The 9066-nt window shown below is 42.4% G+C and overlaps 1 long non-coding RNA gene across 1 annotated transcript; it reads left to right on the forward strand.

Annotated features, from left to right (window-relative positions):
• Positions 1 to 7879: 7879 nt before the first annotated feature.
• Positions 7880 to 8389, forward strand: LOC135218629 (uncharacterized). Its single transcript, XR_010315365.1, has 3 exons — positions 7880 to 7964; positions 8089 to 8184; positions 8292 to 8389. It is a non-coding gene; the product is annotated as an uncharacterized LOC135218629 (long non-coding RNA).
• The last annotated feature ends 677 nt before the right edge of the window (positions 8390 to 9066 follow it).

Here is a 9066-nt window from a genome sequence, read left to right on the forward strand (position 1 = left end):
TGGGGTGGAGTAGTAAAAATGCTTTAATGCTATTGGTTGAGGCAGGGTGGGGCTGAGGTAAATGAACAAGCACTTAACAAGATAAGTTTGGCAATGTTAAGGGTAATAAAAGTAAATGGGTAGTTAAGGAACTAAATGTAAATGTGGATTGGGTTCAAATCTTGAATTAATCAAAGACATATATAAGGGGCCCAGGAGGGGGTGGGATTTTAAGTCCTGGGTGGTAAATGTGTAATAGGGCCTATAGTTGTTTTAATAAATACAAAAGACCAAATTAAACATAGGTTAGCATATAACAAAACTAATTAAACTTGTAGGGGATGTTGCCTGACCAGGGGTGGGGTTGGACCTGCTGTAACCCCCCTTAAAGAACCAAACCAACCTAACATAACCTAACCTAGCAGGGATGTAACCTTACCTAGTAGGGAACTTAACCTAGTAGGCAATGTTGCCTGACCAGGGGGGCTTTGCCCCCAGTACCCCCCCTTAAAGGCCTAACTTACCTAGTTAAGGAATGTAACCTAAACCTAGTATAATATTGCCTGACCGGGGAGGGGGCTTCGCCCCCCACCCCCGTTTAACCCCCCCTTAAAGGCCTAACCTAACCTCCAGTAAGGAATGTAACCTAACCTAACCTAACCTAGTAGGGAATATGCCTGACCAGGGGGGCTTCGCCCCCCCCCCCCCGTTTACCCCCCCTTAAAGGCCTAACCTAAACCTAGTAAGGAACATAACCTAACTAACCTAACCTAGTAGGGAAATACTAGGCCTAACGTAACCTAGTAAGGAATGTAACCTAAAACCTAAAAACCTAGTACGGGAAATTATTGGACCCTGACCAGGGGGGCTTCGCCCCCCCGTTACCCCCACCTTAAAGGCCTAAACCCTAACCTAGTAAAGGAATGTAAACCATAACCAACCTAACCTAGTAGGGAACATTTGCCATGGAACCAGGGGGGCTTCCGCCCCCCCCCCCAGTTTTTACCCCCTACCCCCCCTTAAAGGCCTAACCTAACCTAGTAGGAACATGCCTAACCTAACTTAGTTAGGGAAAAATCCTAACCTAGTAAGGAAGGAACCTGCCTGACCAGGGGGCTCCCCCCCGGCCCCCCTAACCCCCCCCCTAAATGCCTAACCTAACCTAAGTAAAAGGAACGTACCTCCCCTAACCCCCCCCCTTAAAAAAGGTTAAAGGAACAAAATACTAGGCCGAACATAACCTAGTAAGGAATGTAACCTAACCACCTAACCTAACCTAACCTAGTAGGGAATATTGCCTGACCTGGGGGCTTCGCCCCCCCGTACCCCCCCTTAGGCCTAACCCTACCTAGTAGGAATGTAACCTAACCAACCTAACCTAACCTAACCTAGTAGGGAACATTGCCTGACCAGGGGGGCTTCGCCCCCCCGTACCCCCCCTAAAGGCCTAACGTAACCTAGTAAGGAATGTAACCTAACCAACCTACCCTAACTAGTAAGGAATGTAACCTAACCTAACCTAACCTAGTAGGGAATATTGCCTGACCAGGGGGGCTTGCCCCCCGTACCCCCCCTTAAAGGCCTACCTAACCTAGTAAGGAATGTAACCTAACCTAACCCTACCTAGTAGGGACATTGCCTGACCAGGGGGCTTCGCCCCCCGGTACCCCCCCTTAAAAGGCCTAACCTAACCTAGTAAGGACGTAACCTAACTAACCTAGTAAGGAACGTAACCTAACCTAACCTAGTAGGGAATACTAGGCCTAACGTAACCGAGTAAGGAATGTAACCTAACCAACCTAACCTAGTAGGAATATTTGCTGACCAGGGGGGCTTCGCCCCCCCCTCCCCCCGTACCCCCCTTAAAGGCCTAACCTAACCTAGTAAGGAATGTAACCTAACCAACCTAACCTAACCTAACCTAGTAGGGAACACTTGCCTGACCAGGGGGGCTTCGCACCCGTACCCCCCCCTTAAAAGGCCTACCTAACCTAGTGAGGAACGTAACCTAACCTAACCTAGTAGGGAAATACTAGGCCTAACATAACCTAGTAAGAAATGTAACCTAACCACCTAACCTAACTAGTAGGGAATATTGCCTGACCACAGGGGGGTGGGGGCTTCGCCCCCACGTACCCCCCCTTTAAGGCCTAACCTAACCTAGTAGGAATGTAACCTAACCAACCTAACCTAACCTAAACCTAGTAGGGAATATTGCCTGACCATGGGGCTTCACCCCCTGTACCCCCCCTTAAAGGCCTAACCCTAACCTAGTAAGGAATGTAACCTAACCAAACCTAACCTAGTAGGTAACCAAGTATGGAATGTAAACCCCCCCCCCCCCCCCCCCCCCCCCCACCCCCCCCCCCACCCCCCCCCCCCCCCCCCCCCCCCCCCCCCCCCCCCCCCCCCAGTATCCACCCTTGAAGAACTAACCCCCAACCTAGCCTAACCGGGTAACCCCCTTCAAGGAAGTAAAACTAGTAGATAAACCAACATATAACAAACTAAACCTAAGGGTATGTTGCTAACCAGGGGATGGGATTCGGCCCCCAGTAGGTAAATGACATATAAACCTAACTTTGATGGGTGTGGAAGTGTTGTAAAATGTAAAAAGTAACCATACATAACTGCATAATAGTAAGGAAACTGGAAGATAGGTGTAAATTGTAATGTCTGTAAAAGTGTACATATAATGGAATATATTGAAATGTAGGTTTTATAAGAATAATGGCAAACTATATATTTAAATATTATATATTTAAATGTAGGTTTTATGAATAACATACTGGCAAACTTTAATCTAGGTATTGGTATCGGTGAGAAATGCATTGTAAATGGTGTAACGTAAAGAGCCAGTCGTGAATACTGGAAAGGGGAGGGATTGACTTGTGTATAAATGATATAGGGAGTGTGTATGTAATATGCAACGCAATGTGCAATTTCACGTAACAGGTAGGTAGGTAGGTATCGAAACGGCCTAAAAAAACTGAGTTCTATATCAACACGTAGGCATTTTTAGGTGTCTGTCCTCAATTATAACATAATATTTCAAGTTATATAGGTGAAATGATTAGGTGGGGATATTTCAAAACAGTTATTATACAAATACTATGGAAAAATGAAAAGGAATAAACACTAGAATTCACATCAACATTGTTTAATAAACAAAATTAGGATGAAATGCTTTTATGTAACTCAACGTATGGTTACCAGCCAGGGTTCCAGATGACACCACTACCAACCAGCCAAAGTCTACCATGAAACCAGCCAAAATCCCGCCAAATGGAAATCCAAGCCAACCCAAATAAACCGGCAAATATATGTGCGTATATATTTATCTTTATAAATGCATATTGTTTATCATATTATATGCTTGTATATCGGCATCATAGTTTTGTAGTTAGATAATATAAACTAATATAAGAATACAGGAAAAAAAAAAACGAGAATGAATTGAAAATTTGAAATGAGGCTCGTTCTCTGAGAATCCGGCGGTCTGTTTTGTGGTCGTCTGGTGTGTGTGTGATTTTTATTTTAATTCCATCTACATATTTTGCTTAAATGTTACCAAGTTTTTTACTGAAAACCTATTCAAATTCCCCAGATGTTCCTGAAAACCTTAAAAAATTCCCAATCTGGGGAGAGATTCCTCAAACGTGGGATCAGTGTTTAGCTCAAATAGAAAGTATTTGAAAACCAGCCAAAATACCACTAACCAGCCAAAGTGAATTTTTACCCACCAAATTAGGAAAAAAATCAAATTTGGTGATGAAACCTGCCAAATCTGGGAACCCTGTACCACCCAATCCTTCACTCAGTCCGGTAGCAACGTAGGGGTCATACTGTAAGGTGTTTGGCTAAATACATGTATCCCTCCCATAAACCCCCATTTCTTTCCTCACTAAGCAGTCTGAGTTTAGGGCCAAACGCTCCTTACAGTTAGCGCATGCGCAGTAGCATTAGCGCATGCGTAGTAGGATTCAGTTTGTGGTAGTAGTAGTAGTAGACGAATATGGATGTGGAACGCTCCACTATCGCTAGTTTTGTTATCTCTTATTTCCGCCTGTATTTCGTGTTTTTTAAAAGTGATAAATGTGGGAAATACCACAATAACACACGGCAAAATCACCCCCCAAGTGGTTTCTCCCCAACCAAAACCCGGTTCCCACTGGGGGTGTCCCCCTTACCGGGTAAGGATAGAGTTTGGGGTTTTTGTCCCCAACCCAAAACCCCACCGGTTCCCAATGGTGAATCCCCTTTACCACCGTAGGATAGAGTTTCCAAAAGTTAAATTAGAGTCGTCCGAATAAATATTACTTCAAATTCTTGTTCAGGAGGTAAAACTGCATAGAAAAACCGCAACTAGCACTATTCCTGGGCCTGCCGCGGATAGGTACACTAGATCTACCCAACCTTTTACCAATAGAATACTTAAAGCACAAGGGGTAGATGCTGACCAATAGGAGAGCAGACCTATGGGGTGACTAGCATCAGGAACCAATGGGAGAGCGGGAGGATGGTGGCGAGTTTACTCAGTTAGCGGCGCGGGTGTTTTAAAATTGTTCTCGGTGGTCCGGGCGCATATCGGGACTTTACAGCAACAACCTTTCGTATCTTGAAAACTTTTTGTATGTAGAGCAGTAAAATTTTTCGCATTGGCTTTTGTATTTAGAGTTTTTCGTAAGTAGAGGCCTTTCGTATCTCGAGGTACTACTGTATATATACTATAAATATATACGTATATATAAATATAACTATATATATATATATATATATTATATATATATATATATATACTATATATATATTACATAATATATATACATTATATATATACATATGTAATATACAGGCGGTCCCCGGCTTACGACGGTTCCGGCTTACGACGTTCCGAGGTTACGACGCTTTTTCTTAAATATTCAATGGAAATTCCGTCCTGGGTTACGACGCTTGTTCCGAGGTTACGACGCTGATGCTTCCGACGCTCCGAGTTAACGACGCTTTTAAAAAACGCATGCTATGATAAAAATCCTTTATAGTTTAGCACAGTACATAATAAAAATATGTTTTTGGTTACATTACAACAAAAATTTTGAGGTTATGATGATTTTTGACACTTTTTTTTTTCGTAGTTTTTTGAATTTTTTTACTGACGCCGCATATGCGGAACTAGTTTGCCGGGCGAATGAATACACTAGCTTGGGATGCGCAGTTTAAAACAGTCCAAAAGCGCAAATATAATGAAAAATCATTGCTTGTTTCCAGTACATAATTAAAAAAACTAAGTTTCTGGTTAGATTACAACACAAATTCCAAGGTTACGACGTTTTGTTTTGCTTTTTAACGATACCTCATATGCAGAACTAGTTTTTGAGCGGAGGTGCATAAATTAATTAACGCTATTAAACTGTATGGTAAATTGACCGAACAACGACCTCGGACGGTCGAGGACGCCAAGCGTAACAATACGAAAGGACGCCACTTCAATCGCGTGCCTGCCTGCATTCCCACTAGGTTGGTGTGCTGAGACGTTCTTTGCTGAAATTCCTTGCCATTTTCGCTAATTTACAATGGCTCCTAAACGCCAAAGTACTTCCTCCGATGATAGTTCATCCAAAGAAGAGGAAGGTCATCACGATGGAGGTCAAAAATATGGACGTGATAAAGCGTTCGGAGAAGGGAGAAACTAACACCGAAATAGGCCGTTCTTTAGGCTTGAGCAGGACCACGGTGGTAACCATTGTGAAGGATAAGGAACGTATTCTGAAGCACGTTAAGGATGCTGCACCAATGAAGTCAACGGTGATAAACGAGAAGCAACGTAGCCAGAGCATTGTTGAAATGGAGAAATTGCTCATGATCTGGCTGGAGACCAAACCAGCGACGTGTCCGGTGAGCTTAAGTGTGATCCAGGAGAAGGCTAGAGCGCTGCATGAGGCAGTAGTGAAAAAGTTTGGCGAAGGCAGTGCTGGTGGTGAATTTTCCGCGAGTAGAGGTTGGTTTAACCGTTTTAAGGCTCGTGCAAATTTGCATAATGTGAAGCTGCAAGGTGAAGCTGCTAGTGCTGATAGCGAGCAGCAGAAAGTTTTCCAGGTGGTTTGGCTGAGATAATTAAGGATGGTGGTTACACGGCTGACCAAGTCTTTAATGTGGATGAGACTGGATTATTTTGGAAAAAAGAATGCCAAATCGAACGTACCTTTCCAAGGAGGAGAAGTCAGCACCTGGCCATAAAGCTGGAAAGGAGCGACTGACTTTGCTGTTTGGGGCCAATGCAAGTGGTGATTTGAAACTGAAGCCCTTGCTGGTGTATTTGGCCGAGAATCCCAGGGCTTTCAAGGGCATTTCAAGAGTCAACTCCCTGTGATTTGGAAATCTAACAAGAAGGCGTGGGTTACCTAATGGGTCTCGAAGATTGGTTCAATGACCATTTCGTGCCAGCAGTGGAGCGGTATTTGAACTTTCGAAGGGGTCTGCCTTTTTAGGCCCTCTAGTCCTGGACAATGCCCCTGGTCACCCTTCAAATTTGAGCGACATGCATCCTAATGTGAAGGTGGTGTACCTCCCACCCAATACCACATCGCTGATACAGCCAATGGACCAGGGAGTAATAGCAAATTTCAAGGCTTACTACCTTAGAAGGACCATACGTTTTGCTTTGAGGGCCATAGAAGCTAACAAGGAGTTGACACTGAAGCAATTCTGGAAGGGCTACAACATTGCAGATGCAGTGAAGAACATTGCAAGTGCTTGGGACGAGGTGAAGACGACCACTTTAAATGGGGCCTGGAGGAAACTGTCCACAGTTTGTGCACAGTTTTGAAGGCTTTGACCAGGCAGAAGACGTCGAGACTGTGACGAGGAAGATCGTAGGGCTAAGCAGAGGCTGCAACTAGATCTTGAACCTGATGATGTAACAGAGCTGCTGGCTTCCCATGGAGAGGAATTGTCTGCAGAGGACTTACTAGAACTTGAACAACAAATGATTGAGGAAGAGGAGGCGGCACCAGAGCCAAAACCCAGGTCATTAACTGTGTGAACGGGCTTATGTCAGAGGGTTTTACTCATCTGGAAGAGAGCCTTGGCTTCTTTTGAGGCAGAAGACCCTAACGTTTTTCTAGGTTTGACAAAATCAAGAGAGGAATCATGGATTTGGTGACTTTCTACAAGGAGACCCTGAAGGAGAAGCAGACGAAGAGAAGTGTGCAGTCCAGGCTTGACACTTTCTTTCACAAGTCTCCAGTACCACCACCTCCCACTCCTAGTCCTGGTAAGGAATTCTGAACTGTTTTACTAATTTATGTGTTTACATAGTGTACATATTAAAATGTGTTAATTTTTTAATGTAACAACTACTAAATGTAGTAAATTGTAACTTCATTAATTTTCATCATTTGTAATTTTATTGCAGAAGTGGTGACAGTTCCAGATCCCCCTGTACTACCTGTGACAGTTCCAGATCTCCCTGTCTACCTGTGACAGTTCCAGATCACACCGTCAGATCCCCCTGTACCTGGACCCTCTGTATCAGCCCGCCCACCTGCACGTGTACAATCAGGTAAGCAATTTCATTTTTTCTCATTTTCATGTTGGAAATTGTTTACACCCTACATACATACGTACACTAACTTACATAGTGGTACAATGTGTTTGATGTTGCATAACCTTATTATTATTTTTTTTTCCATTTCAGACCCTTTGATAGTCACAGTGACCCAGATGACCCTGAGCCTTTCCATGGTTTTGATGCCTCGCCCTATACATCAGGTAAGGAATCCTTAACAAATTTGTATAAAATGTTTTATAAATTGCTAATAGAAATTTTATTAAAAGTGTACATATGCTACAATTACATCCACCTTATAATATGTACCCTATCATTCTTTCCAGATGTAGAGTTCCCTCATCAGTTGATACAAGTATCACCTCCCCAGAGCCCAAATCAGTTGATACGAGTAGTATCACCTCTCCCATTCCTTCAGGTAAAAGAATTCTTCATTTTTATATTGAACATACGTATTACACATACATATGTCAAACAGTAATAACATGTGCAGTAGTTACAGTAGTAGTAACTATCATTTTATATATTTTTTATCATTCCAGACTCCCAAGCACCTGCCCATCCCACTCCATAGCCCAGCCACCCACTCTCATGTACCATATGACCATCCCAGTAAGCAAGCCAACCACTAGAATTTGGTAAGGACATTTTTTTTTATTAATGTTTTAATATTACATATGTAATAACCATGTTATGTATGTAACATACATACTATAATCATATGTACTATTACATTATCATTCAGACTGGCATGCACCTGTGACTTACATAAACCAGACCTCTACATAGCCTACATGTCTTCATTTTGCTGGAGGTAAGGAATTCTCAGTTGTGTTTAATGTTGCATACATACAATAAATTTTGTACACCTAAGTGGTTACATACTGTCCTTTAATATTAATTCTTCATTCCAGACTGCCCCATCATCCTAGCCTGTTATCTGTGATAAAGCACACTGAAGTTAGGTTTGGAATGCATCCTTATCATGAACTGCTCTACACCTCCACCTCCATCTCCCACAACCTAGGTAACAGCTTTGAGACTCACTAAAAGTTGGTATGTTATGTAAGGAATTTCTAAATTAAGTTTTATACTACATGTTATATGTGATATTAAACCACTGTATGGTGCATATTACTGTATGTAACTTACTATGCATAGAGTACTTACTAACATATAATTATTTTGTACATTCCAGAACCCCTGAATGATGTAGGCTATGGGGCCACATAAGACTTTGTCCATCCAGGGTTACGATGAATGTCAAATATAAACTAAAGGTAAGGAATTAATTAACATACATTAACTCTTTTAGTAGTACACTCTTGATATATCTACAGTAATTAACATATTGCATTCACAACTTTCTGTAGTGTATATTTTGTACACTAATTTTGTTACTTTTTCCTTCCAGAACCAACATTTTTCACACAACTCCAGGTTGTTACTACAAGTGTCATCAAGGGATAACTACTACAAGTAGAAGCACCATTTTGGATGGAAAAAACCTTCAGGAAAGT

This window comes from Macrobrachium nipponense, chromosome 9 (assembly GCF_015104395.2).
Source record: "Macrobrachium nipponense isolate FS-2020 chromosome 9, ASM1510439v2, whole genome shotgun sequence".
NCBI classification, from domain to species: domain Eukaryota; kingdom Metazoa; phylum Arthropoda; class Malacostraca; order Decapoda; family Palaemonidae; genus Macrobrachium; species Macrobrachium nipponense.